The sequence below is a fragment of the Somniosus microcephalus genome, chromosome 13 (assembly GCF_052327205.1).
Source record: "Somniosus microcephalus isolate GS21.2 chromosome 13, FLI_Smic_1.0, whole genome shotgun sequence".
Taxonomy (NCBI): Eukaryota; Metazoa; Chordata; class Chondrichthyes; order Squaliformes; family Somniosidae; genus Somniosus; species Somniosus microcephalus.
The window spans coordinates 27,895,264-27,909,326 of NC_140999.1; the positions used below are offsets into that span (position 1 = coordinate 27,895,264).

The 14,063-nt window shown below is 48.2% G+C and overlaps 1 long non-coding RNA gene across 1 annotated transcript in view; it reads right to left on the minus strand.

The window, feature by feature from the left end:
- The window catches only part of LOC147108164 (uncharacterized), a 188,686-nt gene that overhangs the window by 60,006 nt on the left and 114,617 nt on the right, over nt 1-14,063 (minus strand). The window contains exon 2 of the long non-coding RNA XR_015080707.1: nt 8,501-8,626. This is a non-coding gene — a long non-coding RNA (uncharacterized LOC147108164). The remainder of the gene's footprint in view (nt 1-8,500; nt 8,627-14,063) is intronic.

The following is a 14,063-nucleotide window of genomic DNA, read 5'->3' on the forward strand; positions in this document are numbered from 1 at the left end:
GCGGTGCTGGGTCTGCTACTGCGACACACCTTCTCCCCTCCGCTGCTGTCGTCGTCTTGTCACGATGGGTTCTCCTCTTCTTCTCCCTCGTGCGGTCGTCGGCGGCACCGTTGTGCCTACAGAGCAGTTGGCAGTTTTAACTGCCTAGATTTTCCTACCCAAGCTTAAGAACGCCAGTCTATTCGTCGTGGCGTGGCCACCTGCGTTATTGCAGTGTTCAACGAGATACTTGTCTTCCCAAACGCCAGCTTATAACTAGGCACTTGGTTTTTTTATCGATACATTTTTTGCTGCCTTGCTCTGCCCTTATCGAGTTATTATCGTCTTCTTCGTCTCCACTCGTCTCATCTCGCCGGACTACTATACAAGTCCTGGGCTACCTGCTCGACTTCGTCTCGCCCCTTTCTGTGGCCTGGGCATCCCGGCTGACTAGGGACTCGGGTCTCGTTCCCCTCCCCTGCTGTTGGTATGGTGTCTTTGACTGCTGAAATTTCACTGCGGTGAGCGAGGAGAGACCTGACACGAGGCCAGGGCACGAGTGAGCCAAGAACCAAGAGCGAGGGCCAAGCACAAGAGAGAGAGCAGAGTCAAGAGAGTGATTGCTACCCGGGGCCTCCAGTTATACTCCTCACGAAAACCCTTATCTGTGCGCCAAATCAGGTTAGTTCATTGTTCCAATCTTGGCGAGCTAGTTTAAATAATTGTAGCAATCTAAACATCTAAACTAACTGTTTTTAGATGGCCGTTGATCGCACCTACTGGCCTGATGTCTGAGCTGTATTGTTATTAATGCATTTTAATCGACCTGTCCAGCCTCGATGGCTTCCTTAAGCTGTTTCCGATTATTTATGCAAACAACTTGATGGCCTCAAGTATAGGCCTCACTGGTTTTGATCTGTCTCTGATCTGTCTCCTGCTGTCTGTTTTTCAAAATACAATTGAAGGGCCGAATGGCCTACTCCTGCTCCTATCTTCTATCACCATCCGCTCTTGCTCACTTGTGAAGTGTGAGTCACCAGGTGAAAACCCAACTATCTGTCTATGAGGGCCCACCGAAGTGCGAGTATCTGAGCTGGTGCATGGTGTGCATGAGACTTGTGACGGTGCACCCTCAGAAGGATTCGGCTCCTCTGAGGAATCGTCATCCGCGACTTGCAGCAACTCCTACTGCATGCCTGAAGGCCCTGTCAGAGATAAAAGACACGAATGAGTACTGGCAAGGTAAGAATGTTGCAAGTTATCATTATGAAGATGAGCATATTTCACTCACTGTTGAAATCGAGTCAACATGAGTGAGTGCCGTATGTCATGTGGGTGGCTGATATTTGATTGCATCACCAGGTAGCTGGGAGCTCCTTGTCGCCCCATCTCCGATGGCCAGGCATGCCGAAACTCCACTGATCTCCAGTGCCTTCTCCTCTGCAGTTGTTAGTTGTCAGATGGTTGGAGGGCCACCTCCAGTTCTCTCCCTCTCCCTGGCGTTCTGCGCTCTCTTCTCCTGCAACGAGGGAAAGAACAGACCAATGACTGATTGTAATGGCATGTGCTCAGCCGATGGATGGAGTTCATTTGGTGAGGGTGAGTATCAGGGAGAGGCATTAAATTGCATAAAGATGAGGGTGAGTAGCAGTGGTGGATGGATAGGTGGGGATGTGTGGAAGTGCATAGAAAGAGAAGGATGGGTGCACCTGCAAGGTAATGGGTGTGAGGAGTGATGTGCTGGAGTAGGCTTGAGAAGGCAGAGTGAGGGGGTGGGTTATGCGCACAGCAGGGTGTAGGTGAGTGTGCAACTGTACTCACCTTTCCTGACCTGGTTAAACCGCTTCCTGCACTGCATCCAGGAGCATGGCACTAGGCCCCTGCTGTGGACCTCCTGGACCACCTCCAATCATGCCTTCTTTTTTTCTGCCGCAGGTTTTTTCCTCCCATTGCTGGGGAATAGTATGTCCCTCTGGTTCCTCACCGACTCCAGCAGCGCATCAAGGGAGGCATCAGTCAACCGGGGCACAACCTTTCAACATCTCGCATACTTTCGGGAACTTCCTCCTCGCTTCTTGCCAACTCCAACTCCTCCAAATTGCATCTTTGGATTATCCCTTTAAATACTGATGTTGAGATCGCATCATGCGGGTCCTCATCATGTCCGCTGCCGTTGATTGGACGGGGATCCCGGAAGTAAAATGACAATGAGGTGGCCGCATCAAAAAGCCGCCGACAGCAACTGACCCATGCGATATCGGACCCCTGCCCACCAGCCCCCGCTCCCAGCGCATCTCCCAATTAATACCAGGGCCTCAGTGTCTGATTTCCACCTCCCCACCATAAACCTTTGATTTTCCTGTAAAATACGTATGGTTTGATCTTTATAACCTCAAAGATTTTCTTTCTATTTTCCAATGTATTGATCAGGATAGTCAATTCAAATAGGTTACCTTTAAAAGTTGTAGTGTTCAGAAAAAAAATAATTGACTTCCTTGTTGTTTAGCAAATAAATGTAAAAGGATAACTGGGTACGTTTAATGGAAACACTCAGCAGGTCATCAGCATCCGTGGAAAGAACAGACAAATTAACATTTCAGGAATGGACTGGCAGCTCTGACAAAGTGTTCACATCTGAAATGGAAACTTCTCTGTTCCCTCCACAGATGCTGACTGGCCTGCTCTGTGTTTTCATCAATTTCCATTTTCGTTTCAGTTTCCCAGAAGCTGCTGTTCTTTTGCTTTGGGCATGTTTAACGATGCACTAAGGCAGAGGGGTCGATTTTCAGTGTGCCGTGAGGTGGGCTTTTAGGCGTGCGGGGGGCTAAAATCCCGAATTCGGTGGTCCCGACACCATCCGGCCCAAAACCCGCCTCCATGTAAGTTTCAAGGGAGGCGGGTACCCGCCCCGCACTGGGACCCGCCGACCCAAGGCGGGAAGGGATTAGTGCCAATTAACTGCCTGTTAAAAGGTAGTTAACAGGCAGTTTTTAGCCTAATCCCTATTTTGAAGGTTGTCGTGTGGGATTCCCGACAGCTCCAAACCACGCCAGGTTAGAGGAGTCGGGCCGTCGGGTTGAAGGACTCGGAGGGGTTGGGATGTCGGTGTTCAGGTGAGTGATGGGTGCATGAGTGCAAAGGTAAGTGTGTTTGGTGTGTCTAAAGTGTGTAAAGTAGTTTAAATTACCTGTACTTACCTTTACAGCCTTCCTTCCTCTAGGCTTCGGGAGTCCATCATTCAGCCGGCACAGAAAGCAGAATGGCTGCGATCTGTCAAAAGTGACAGCCTGCAGCTTTCAGTGCCGGCGAGATTTCTAACTGAGTCTGCGTAGAAGGACTCAGGTTAGAAGTCAGACTGTCAGTGTTTGACAGCTTCAAACAGCTGTGAAACGCTGATATTTCATCTGTCAACACGTCTTGTCAGATGAAATTTCAGTCTGTGACGTCACCTGTTGCCGGGTGGCCCTTAATTGGCCTGCTGAGCCCACTGGGCGGGCTCAACAAGGTCAATCAAGTGAAAATCGCGTGGATTGGCCGCATCTCGATGGAGGCGGGACTACAACCCGAAAGTTGTAGTCCCGCCTCCTTCCCGACTTCTGAATGAAAATCTGGCCCAGAGTGTGTGAAGGGAAGGTAGCTGAATGAAGGGTGAAGTAACAGAGTTTCGGTATTTTTCAGGTCAGCTGGGGCACAAACATGGGACGGCATCAAGGAGTCGGAACATCCTGTACTGTGATCGGGGCAGAACCCCTGACAGCACAAACTTTATTTAAATCCTAGTTACATCTAATTATATTGTTTGTGCTTTGCTTCAGTTGTCTACGACAGCAGCCATCAAACCAAATAGGGGAAAAATTGGCTCGCGCTCCCTTTGGGCCGCTAACTTCGCCGGGGCACTAGTTTTAGGGCCCTAAAAAAGTTAGCGCCCCCACGCCGGAAATTGAATGGTAGTGCCCCAAGCAGGAGGCGGGGCTACTGGAAGCGCTCCCCTTCCCTCTTGGGGCGCTACCCTTCAATATCGTGGTGCTACGTGCAGCAGCGCCACACATGTCGGAATGGAGTGCAGGCCTCCCTCCCCTAATTAAAGGGGAGAGGCCTAGCGCAGTGCGCACCAGGACCCTGCTGGACCACCGGGGAGCAGGGAGCTGGCAAAAGAGCCTGGCACTCAAGAGGAGTGCTGGGCTGACCGATCGCGGCCGGCACCCCGCAGGAGGAGGCGAGAGGGGACAGGTGCTGGCAGGCGGCCCAAAAAAAATGGCTGCCCGACACCTGCCCTTTAATTTGCGCTACCCCGGCCGCAAACATGGCACTCTGACCCTGTAGGACATAGCGTCCAGCGGTAGTTCAGGGGGTGCGAGTGAAGTTTGCGGCCGGGACCGGAGCGGGGCGCTGCACATGCCGATGATGTCAACGCTGGAGGCACAGTGCTGCGGGGCGCTACCGCTGGCGCTAACCTGCCACTGAATTTCGTGGGTGGCGTTAGTGGCGCCGCGCCCAGGCGCTAGGTGTTTTGCGCTCCGTTAGCACCGGGAGGCACAAAGCAACCCAATTTTTCCGTATATAGTGAGGCTGTAAGACCTTAGATGGTAGAAACACGTTTCACTTCCTGTTCTAATGAAACCTCCCCTCAGTACTTTTTATTGCAATTGTTCTTTGACTTTGTAGAGTTTTTACAACAATCTGATTTGAGCCCACTTGACCTGCCTTGAAACTGCTCCCCCAAGTAGAGTTTATGGCAAAAACATACACAGTGCGTCGTGAGCTGCAACCTCAGTCTGTACCATGGGGCAGGACTTGCAACTTCAGTCGAAGGAGTAAAATGAGTGGTAACAGATCAGCCGGCTGTTATACACCCCGCCCGATTTCCCTTTCCATTGATTTCAGTGTCTGCGCCAGCTCAAGAGCATCGGATTTCAGTGAGTTGGCAACTCAGATCCAAGGCTCTCCTGTGGCTGTTTGAAGGAGCCCAGCAGATTACCACCAGGCAGAGAGGCAGGGCACGATTATCGGGCTTCTTTTGGTCATTGAAAGTGAGCGCTTGTAAACCTGACTCACCAGTGACCCTCAGTCCTGCTCTGCTGAAGTTTCAGACAAATCAGCGCTTATGGTGTTAGCTGCACTGGAATGAGCGCAAGTAGCACCCAAAGTTACCACTGATAGTAACTGGGTAAATTTATGAATAATCCAAATGGATCAAAATGGGTTTAATTTACATTAATTATGATTCATATACAGCTTTAAAGCTATTCCCAAGTGTAAGGAAAATGGAAACGTTTGTGCTATCAGGCTTGTGTGTATTGTTAAATTATACCGTTGCAGAGTTAAAATGAATTCTGTTCTTTTCTTAATTTATAAATGGCAGATAGGCCGCAGCTAGTCCACCAAGACTTCTAACTCATCTTTTCAACTGGGGTTTAATTAACTAAATGTTAATGTACTGTATGTATTCAATGGGCAACAGAGGCATCTGGGGATGAACTCTTGGGGAGGGTGAAGGATGTTCTTTTCTCTTCAGCCGACATAGATCTCTGGTGGCCCTGGTTTAGATATTAGACAAGGTGGTGTTTGAAGCTGTGCCAAAGGAATATGGTTTCTCTTGTTTAGGATTTATAGCAGGATAGATTGTGTGTACTCTATACAATATGTGTGGTTTTAGAATTTTGTAGTAGCTGATGGTTAATTATTACTTGATAGATCTGCACTAATGATGCCACAGTTGTTAATCTTCTATTGTGGCCAGTATCAGATGTGGAGGATGAGAAGTATCCTGAGAGCCATGTCTTTACAAGACTTTCCTAGCAGTACAAAAACTGACCAGTGACAGAACAGAATCCTGACAAAATTGAAAGAATCTATATTATAAACAGCAAGTATTGGGGGTGATTTCAAGGAAGTAATGTAACCATTAGTTTTGAATCCTTCTAACATTAAATGTGCACACCAACAATTAGCAGCTACTATGTGGCAAACAAATTAACATCAAACATCTGCTGATATCTCCCTGAACATATCTTACATGTAAATCGTAATGCAAAATTTGTATTGACCAAAAATGTCACCTAATCTGTTTCTTAATTTTATTTCTTGCTTTGATGGGGGCTTATTCCACATATTTCTTTCCTCACGCTTGATGCAAAAGGTCTACTCCCTATGAAACAAAATGTGTCCTTATGTGAGAAGTAATTTGGAATAGCATGCCCTGGGTGAGCAACGAACCTTTCATTGTTATAGCGTTTACGAATTCCACTACATCTCACGTTACTTCAGAAGATCGACAATATTAGCTATTGCAGACACTTTTTGTAAAAAGGCAAGACTAATGAACATTTGCTCAAGAACAGAGATATTTAGCAAGTAATCAAAATGAGATATTGAAATCAGTCCAAAAACAGCCATCTGGAAATAGCTCCTGAAGTGTTAAATAGACAAACCAGCCAGGAGAGATCCTGTGAAAACTTCCTTGTAGACCTTTAAATAAAAATATTTTCAGATGGAAATAGCAGATTTATTTGTCAGGGAACATATGGAATATGAACTTTGCAGGAATTACGTGAGAACAAAGTCATTGGCCTAGAAATTCAGTATAGCCACTTTTGGGGCGGTAAAGTCGGGCGGCCGCTAAAGTTTGCGCCCGGCGCAAAGTCGAGCCCCCTTCGCTGATATTCAGTCGCATCGCCCTAAGAGGTTGCTGCTGCGCTAAAGCAGGCGATGCACAACTATCATTAGGCACTAAGCCGGCGGCCCGGGGCGAAACCCCAGAAGTCGGGTGCAGGGCAGGTGCGGCGAGTTGCTGATTGACGGCAGACACTCTGGCGCCGGTGAGCTCTTAAAGGGGGAGGGTGCATTTGTGTTTTTGCAAGGCCGACATTAGCTCCTCCTCCTCCTCCTCCTCCTCCTGTGTTAGATCCGTCTCTCACAAAAAGGAGTGTTGCAACACGGCTGCCGTTTCTAGTGCAGGGGAAGTGCCCTTTAATTTGCGCTCCCCGTGGCCCGCATCAGCTGAGCAACGTTCCACTCAACAGTCGTTAGGGCCGCCCGGCGCACAATGGGGCGGCGCGAGTGAAGTTCCGGTTCCGGGCGCACAAAGGGCGTTGCACGACGAAATGACATCATGATCTGCGCGCGCAGATGAGCGCGCGCAATGACTTTGCGCCGGCGCTAAATGTCTACTGAAGTTGGGGCGAGGCGCAGATCGCACTGTGCCCGGGCGCTAAGCGCCTAGCGCTCGAGATCTACTCCTCCTAAGGCGCTAACGGCTGGCGCAGCCAACTGAATTTCTAGGCCATTGAGTCATATTCCATCAACATGTCTCATGGCAAGACAAGAGTTCATTAGCTGTTGATACTTGAACTGTGATATTCCTGTGAAAGTCTTTGCAAAACAGGCTCTGCCTTGAAAAGATAATCTTCTTGAACAATGCCTACAATCTTGACAACTTATAAACATAAAGACATGACAGTGCTGGCCTGTGGTGTTTGATGTGCACTGTCTGTGTTTGGGCCATTTCACAAATCACATTGACATGTGGCTCAAACACCTTTAACTCGATCGACCCTCTTGAGATTGTTGGAGAATGAGTTTACGTACAAAAAGAACTAAAGCAGTTTGGAAATAAGATAAACCTCACTGGGTTATATCTCCCATCGTCATAAAGAATGGAAACATTAGATGATAGGTTGGTAATTTCTTTGACCCATGTCTTTTACCCAGTACATTTTCTAAAGGTGAATCATAAGACATAAGAAATAGGAGCAGGAGTAGGTCATTTGGCCCCTCGAGCCTGCTCTGCCATTCAATAAGATCATGGCTGATCTGATCTTGGCCTCAACTCCACTTCCCTGCCCGCTCCCCATAACCCTTGACTCCCTTACCTTTCAAAAATCTGTCCTTCTCCACCTTAAATATGTTCAATGACCCAGCCTCCACAGCACTCTGGGGAAGAGAATTCCAAAGATTCACGACCAAGATCATACCAAACTTCTTTTCTACACTGAGAACAGAATCAATTCTGTTGATAAAAGTTCTTGACCCTTTTTTCTTAATTCTCTCCAATGCATAATTACACTTTAAACCCTGTCTACCTTGGTGCAAACTTAGTGAAAGTGTGTACGGTGGAGCAAAGGTTTTTAACTGGAAGATAGAAATGACAAGATCATAGTTTAGTAATGATTGTTTGTGATAATTGCATTTAATGTTTTATGTATTCATATAATATTCCATTGTCTGCTATTTTAACAGAGACATTAAACCATTTAAAATAAAATAGCATTAAGATAGCAGACAAAAGTATGTGATAGGAACGTGTAAAGAATAAGTACTCTAATATCGTAAATAGTCTTTTCTAAGCTTATATTTTGCTCTAGATCTCAATCATTCCCTGCTCTAATGATGTTATTCGATAAGATTTCCACACCTCTGCCAAATAAATGTAACATCACCTCATGATAATAGAAGTATACATCTGGAAGTAAAATGATGAAAGACTCCAACTCAGTTTGGGGACAAAATAACAGCAATTTACCCCACTGTAAGTGCACCTCCTGTCAGCCAGTCCTCAAGCACTATTGATGACAGATATTGGAAAAGGCTGCAGTTCACTCTGTTCCTCCTTTCCAGCTGAAGATAGCTGCACGGTGATGAGAATCTCCTGCAGGGCGATAAAGGGGATGAAACAGGGATAAAAAACATTGATTGGTTGAAAAACAATTTTGTAATTACACATGCGCTTTACAATAGCGCAGGATGTGATTCTGTATAATTTAACTACAGTAAAAGGATATAACAGTGGCACATAGGTATTCAATTAATAGAAGTTCACAGCTAAGGGTGAACCAGATGCTTGACTGTAGAGCACTTGAGGTCCAGTTGGAAAGTGGTGAGCTCGAGTCTATGATCCGGCTGTCGTTCAAGCTCACCTGCCTTGGGTAGCGGACTCTAATCAGTTCTCGAATGGGACGTGAGATTGAGCAACAATTGGCCAGTTATGAAGTAGCATTGACTAATGATGCAGAGAACTTTCAGTCTTAAGGAAGGTACATGCCCTTCAGTGGAAGGAAATTAGGTGGAGAAAAACAGCCTTAAAATTTAGAGGTAAGTCTACCAAGTTAATAGAAGTTAAGACAATGATGCAGATAGAAATTGTTTTTTCTCATGATCTAGGTACTTATTAGAGATATGAGTTAGTTGTATTATCCATTCACTGTAATGCAATGAAGTGTATTGGCATAATCAATGCACCCAAAGCACCCTAAAGGCTCATTCTAAAATGCTTTAAAAGTCAGAAGAGTGAAGCAGCTGACAATGGTGGTGGAAGGGCCGCTGCTTTAGGCACAAACTGACCTTGGGTTCTCATGTATGAAAGTGCATTTATCAGAGAAAGTGTGCAGAGTCTGTCACTCAATATCTGACTTTCATCCATTATGGGTACCCCTTTTGTAATAACCTTTCAGCAGCTTGCCTCCCTATGCTTCAGAAACAGAAAATAACAGCTCTCATTCGGGAAAGGATGACTGCTCACTATTTGGGAAAATCAATTGTTGTTAAATTACTTAATTCCTTAAAGCCGAGTGAGTGGAGACAACTGAGCATCTGTTGCCTTGAAAACGCAGTGAGGTCTAACTCTGTGCTCCTGCACATGAGAATTCAGTGTGCATTCTGAGACAAGGATAGATTGTTCTTGGAAGCCACGATAAGATTTATTTTTAAATGATTACCTTTAAACTTGTGCACACTCACAGTATTAGCAATAGATTACCGCATATCTGCAAAATACATCTAAAAGAGACAAGAGTCCAAGGAGCAGAACGCACAAGCTTTTAAATAAGTTGGCACTGAAGCTGTTACAAATATGCTGTTTGCATATGATTTAAGTAGAATTAACTTGTCAAGGTGATACAGTATGCAACTCTGCTCTCAAGAATATGCCTGACATGGACTGTGACAATGTGGCACTGGCTCACTGAACTGACAAACGTCAGATCCTCATTCATTTCAATGGGAAAGGAAACTCAAAATGAATTGCTGCTGCTGCATTGTTGTAATAAAGCCCGACTTGTAAGAGGTTAGCTGTTGACCAGAACATCAACAAGGAGCAAACGATATGGAACTATCTCTGCTAATGGCTAAAACATTGCTTTAGCCATGTCGTTAGGATTACAGGCCTGCTGATCATGTAACATACATTCATCGTGCAAAGTATCTGTGAGCTAAAGTCAAGTTAGGCTAGAGAGGAAATCTCTAGGCGCAAAATTGAGGAGCCTGGACAACTGTGATGATCTGTATTTGGTAAATGGTAGGCGAGAAGAATCATGACTGCATCAGACCCTAACTTTTAAGCATTCGACTCACATAAAGGTATCAAAACTCTGAAATACATGAGACTCAATAGGATTAAAATGTTGTTTACAAATAAACAAGCTTTTAATTCGAACGTGAGCTTTTGCACATGCCCTCACAAGGGTTTCAAAGGAGGAGAGGGAGGTGGAGAGGCAGAGGGGTTTAGCAGTGGAATTCCAGGGCGTGAGGTCTAGACTGCTGAAGGCACGGCTGCCAATAGTGGGGTGGGGTGGGGTGGAGTTAATGTAAAAGACGCCAGTCAGAGGAACAAAGAGGGGAATGTTACCACGGGTGAGCGGGTGGGATTGGGTGGGGGTGGGGGTTTAATGGGCAAAAATTCCGAGCGCATCGAGATGCTGGCTCCAACTTGCCGACTTCTGGGTTTTTCTGAGGCGGGGCAAGGGGCGGACAGCCAACCCGCTCCCAAGAGGCAGGTTGCCATTTTAAATATGTTAATGTGGTTTCTCGAGCCTGTAAGGGGCTTTAGATCGCAGAGGTTTCTCTCTCTAGAGGCCTCTCTCTCTTGCACAGTAAAACCGTGAGTGGTTCGACCCACTCGCCCCTTAGATTCTGTACTCTGGACTTTGGGGCAGGAACTACAATGTAGAGAAAACTCTTATAGACCAAGTTTGATGAAACAAAATGGAATTTTATTGCATAATGTAAAACAAATCAAGATGCAAGCAAATAAGAAGATACATGGGAGGGGAAAACACAAACAAATCATAACGACACAGTACTAACTAAGGCAAATACAGGCATATTATACTCTACAAAGATCATCATGAAATGGGGAAAACACACAGAACATCGAGGGACAACAACTCATGTTAATTATACCCTTAAATGGCCACCCCCTTAAACCTATCTAGATCTGTTTATGAAGGGCCAGAAACATGCTCACCAATCCCACTAGGAAGTGCAAGGTTTTGAAACAGGTCTGCGTTTGACCCTTTCAGGCGTCCCGTCTCCACGTGGTTGTTGGGGCCCCAGCGAACTGCGCCACACCTCTCTCCTGAGGAGGGGGTCGGGGACGGCTGGACACCGGCTGGTCTGGATGTCAGCGGGGTCGGGGATCGTTTGCTCGACCCCGGTCAGAGGAGCCTCGGGCTGGCCCCCATCGTTTCTTCAGTTTCTTATTGTCTCTTCTCCCGAGCCAGAGTGGGTCGATGGCCTCTCGTTTCGTCAACGGCCCGGGGTTGGTCGATGATCTCCTGATGTTTTACCCCGGGGCGGGATGCCGGCTCGAACTGTCTTCTTCTTCTTTCTCTCCGATGATGGCCGCTCCGTTTAAGGCTTCCTCCCATTTTCCACGATGCAAAAATCTTTCTACCTCTGGGTTCCCAGATATACTTCTCATCAGAAGCCCTTATCTCGTGCCAAATCAGGTTAGTCTTTTGTTTTAATTTTGGCGGGCTGGGAGCACAACAGGGTAGTTATTATATTTTAAACTGTTCTTGGATGGCCGGTAACGGGCCATCTCTGGCCTGGAATGACCTTCATTGTTTTTAATGTCCTGGTGATGTCCTTAACGGGTCCTTGATGCTCTTCTCATGAATATGAAACTGTTCCCTTTTGTCTGGTTAAACATTTAGATGGCCTTTATCTACAGGTCGATCTTGACTGGATCTGCATCCAATCTATATGTATGTGTGGATGTCTGGTTTCGTTCTCTCAGAAACGGCTTCCAGAACTTACTGTGGGTTGAATCCACAAAGCTGTCTGAGGACTGCAGGAACCATTTTAAAGTGTCCCAATAAGTTGGTCATGGGGTCTGGTGGCCATTTTGAATGCCCCTTTTTCCTAGGCTTCTTTTAAAACAGTCTTTAAAATCATGGCCTCTTCTGCCATTTGACCCTTTATAATATAAAGTTCAATTTTGCGAATCCTACAAGCCTCAGGAAACCCAACAGATGCAGTGAGGTGAGGACAGCCTCCGGGAGAAGTTAATTGGGGCAGGAGGAGCACGAGTGCTTCCTCCTGGTCCCCCAAGCAACCCCACCATCAGACCACACCACTACCCTAGGATCAGATTGGATTCTCTCCACCCCCGAGGTCGGGGATCGCACCCCCTCCCATTGGGATTGGACCCCGCTGGGGTCGGGGATTGGACCCCGCCGGAGTCGGGGATTGGACCCCCTCGGGATCGGGGATTGGACTCCCCCTGGGGTTGGGGATTGGACTCCCCCAGGGTCGGGGATTGGACCCCCCCGGGGTCAGGGATCGCACCCCCTCCCGTTGGGATTGGACTCCCCCGGGGTTGGGGATTGGACCCCCTCGGGATCGGGGATTGGAGGCCCCGGGGTCGGGGATTGGACCCCCACCGGGGTCGGGGATCAGACCCCTACCGGGGTCGGGGATCGCACCCCCTCCCGTTGGGATTGGACTCCCCCGGGTTCGGGGATTGGACCCACTCGGGATCGGGGGTTGGGCCCCCCGGGGTCGGGGATTGGACCCCCTCGGGATCGGGGATTGGACCCCCCTGGGGTCGGGGATCACACCCCCTCCTGTTGGGATTGGACCCCCCCCCCCGAGGTCGGGGATCACACCCCCTCCCGTTGGAATTGGACCCCCCTGGGGTCAGGGATTGGACTCCTCCAGGGTGGGGGATCGTACCCCACAACCCAGGGTCGAGGATTGGACTGCCAAGGGAATCGGACCCACCTTGGAATCGGACCCCCCCCACGCCCCCGCACCGCACCACCCGCCCCCCCCCCACCTCTCCCTCCGGGGTCGGTGATCGGACTTACCTGGTAATCAGGCTGACTTGCGGCAGGGAAACTGTCAGGGACAAATGTTGCACGCTAAAACTTCATAGCATGCGGGGAAACGCAGACTTCTGGGTTTCCCATCCGAAACTCCGCCCCCGCTCCCCCGCCTACGCAACCCGCCCCAATAAATACCAGTAAATATCCAGCCCAAAGAGTTTGTGGAGAGTGTTAGAGCTGGAAGAGCTTACAGACATAATGAAGGGTGAGGCCATGAAGGAATATAAACATAAGGATAAGAATTTATATTTGAGGCAGTGGGGACCGAGAGCCAGTGTAGGTCAGCGAGGACAGGGGTGATGGGTAAGCAGGTCCAGGTGTGCGATAGGATACGGGTAGCACAGATGGGAAGTCAGCCAAGAGAGCATTGGAATAGTCATGTCTGAAGATGACAAAAGCATGAATGAGGGTTTCAGCAGCAGATGGGTTGAGATGAGTAGTATTACAGAGGTGAAAGTTGGCGATCTTTGTGATGGAGAGGAGATGGAGTGGGAATCTCCGCATGGGACGCCAATGTTGCAAGCAGTCTAGTTCAGCCTGAGGTGGTGGCTGGGACGGCGGATGGAATTGATGGCAAGAGTACGGAGTTTGCGATGGGGGCCAAAGACGATGGCCTAGAAATTCAGTTGGGCGCGCCAGCCGTTAGCGCCTTAGGGGGCGTAGATCTCGAGCGCTAGGCGCTTATCGCCCGGGCGCAGCGCGATCTGCGCCTCTCCCCAACTTCAGGACACATTTAGCGCCGGCGCAAAGTCTTAGCGCGCGCCCTGCTGCGCGTGCAGATCATGACGTCATATAATAGTGCAACACCCTTTGTGCGCCCCAAACCGGAACTTCACTCGTGCCGGCCCATTGTGCACCGGGCGTCCCGAGCGACTGTGAAGTGGAACGGTACACAGGCCAGCCGGGCCGGGGGGAGCGCTAATTAAAGGGCACTTACCCAGCAGTATAAAGGCCAGCCATTTTGCAGCATTCACTCTTGTG